Source organism: Poecilia reticulata, linkage group LG22, assembly GCF_000633615.1.
Source record: "Poecilia reticulata strain Guanapo linkage group LG22, Guppy_female_1.0+MT, whole genome shotgun sequence".
Taxonomy (NCBI): Eukaryota; Metazoa; Chordata; class Actinopteri; order Cyprinodontiformes; family Poeciliidae; genus Poecilia; species Poecilia reticulata.
The window spans coordinates 2,452,899-2,455,276 of NC_024352.1; positions in this window are offsets into that span (position 1 = coordinate 2,452,899).

Consider the following 2,378-nt stretch of genomic DNA (forward strand, 5'->3'; position numbering starts at 1 on the left):
TTAATTGCTGTTAAGCTGATCACTCTTTATAACATTCTGGAGTTTATGCAAATTGCAATTATAAAAACTGAAGCAGTAGACTTTGTAAATATTAACATTTGAATCATTCTCAAAACTTTTGGCCATGACTGTAGTAATTGTGATTACCTTGACAGCACATATTGATTTCCCAGTGGTGTTAGAGGTGAGATCCAGGTTGATGTGAAAGTTTCTCTGGTTCTAAAGCTTCATATCTTGCGTGTCGCTTCTTGTCCAACTCCACTAACTTCAGGAAAGCAGACTGAACATGAGAGACTACCTCTGCATAGAACATAGTACAAAAACAAAACCTGTAAATATGAGTTAAAACGTTACAAGATGATAGATGAATCATCCTAGAGAGATTTAATCCAGCAACAACAAACTGACTTGTAATGTAATCTCTTTAATAATAATGTCATATCATTAACAGGGAGGTTCTAGAAGTGCTTGAGTAGAAGACAACTGGAATATTTCTCTTGTCTATGGTGTCAAACTCGAGAGCCACTCCAGGACTGGAGTTTGGTGTCCCCAGGTGTTTCTCCAACCGCCACAKTAGAGCGACATGCAGCACAGTCCGGTTACCGCTCAGGTTTTAGAACGTTCCACAGTCAGAGCCACTACAGCATTCTAACCATTTAATGTCCCTTTAATATGAGGCCATTGAAACTTCCAGGAAYGCGCAGAATTTTTTTTCTTGCTGTGCAATGCATAAATGTTTGGGTACTGCAGGCCAGAGGTMATCTTTAAAACAAATATTCATAATGAATATGTRTGAGCTCATCCTTGAGAAAATTTTTTTACATTTCAGAAATTTCAAATATTACAGGTTAAACTAGAAATGAGTCATCTTAAAATTATTTACTTGTACAATTGTATTCTTCACATTTTAATTCAGTCTCATAAATGCAATTGTTTCATTTCAATTTTTGCCAAGAGAAATGTTATTTTGACAAGGAGGAACAATACGTTTATTAAAATCTAATCAGAGGCAGGTGCATATTTCACCATCTAAAGGGCAGACTACTATTCTCCAAACATGCCCATTATGTCCATTTGGYATTTGGTCCAGTCTTCTACCACTGACTACATTATGTAAAAAAAAAAAAAAACTATAGCTGAATATTTTTGCTCAAACAGACTTAAGCTTAATCTCCTTGTGACCAAAGTAGAATTTAACCATTGATTTTTAGAAATATCTTCAGCTAAATTAGTGCTTGATTGGTCCGTTCCAATTTCCTTCATTTTGAGTGATCAGTGATTGGCCAATACTTACTGATTATTTTCACAAATCTTATCAAACTCCACAAAGTTCTGAAATTCACCTACTGTACCGTTTAGCTCTGCTGTGAGAAATTGCTGCCCACCAGGTCAAGTGCGCCGACTTTTCATTTTTTCATATGTAGCAAAAACAAGTTTGTATTGATTCACGGGTATTCTTTGATATCTTTTAATTAAATAAAGTTGGTTGATTGAGGGTGTATTATGACCCTAACACCCGTCAATGACAGTTAAAAGACAAAAAAAAAAAGTTAGTATTGATCTAACCCAGCAGGTCAGGCTTCTTAAAGATCTGTGACTGACCAGAGAACTGCAATCAGTGCACCCCTAATGTAGACAGCTGGTGGTGTATCAGAATATGCTCCACATGTCACCCCTACATACCTAGAGGTCTGAGGAATACAACAAATATGTTTGCTGGATCATGCTTTGTGCCATGCAAGATGCCTACAATGACAATATTGTGACAAGCCCTTGTGAAATTTCCATAGCAACCACTGCCAATATGATTTTATTTCATTCAAAGCTCAGTTTTCCACAGAGCCCATCCACCTCATTCCCCCATGTGGAAATTTCCAGAGTGTACAGACTGTTTACAGGTGAGGCAAGAGGCACTGTTGAACATGCAAGGAAACCTTTCAGAGTTACAAAGTTTTCCATGTCAGATGTTGGACTAGTAGTGGACAGATCACTTGATTATGAAGGAACATGTTCAACGTTGAGGCGACATTAGGCAGAGGACTTTTAGTGCAAAGTGAGGCCAGATGATGATTTTGGGAGATTTTGGGGCTTCATCATCAAAATTGCTCAGAGTTACTGGATGCCACAAGGGTAGCTTACAAACTGACAAAAGTATAGATTAGAAGAATTTGGTTGAAACATTCATTGTATGATTTGTGTTGTTTCAATAAAGATTATCAACTTTTACACAGTGCAGAATTTATTTTAAACCTAAAAAGTATTTCTTTCTGTAAGAAAACTGTGTTATATGGTGCTGTTCTAAAAGCTCCTTTCTGAACAGAGTGTTGGTCTGTGATAGTGGAATCACTGATTATCACTAGCTTCTGATGGTGGCGACA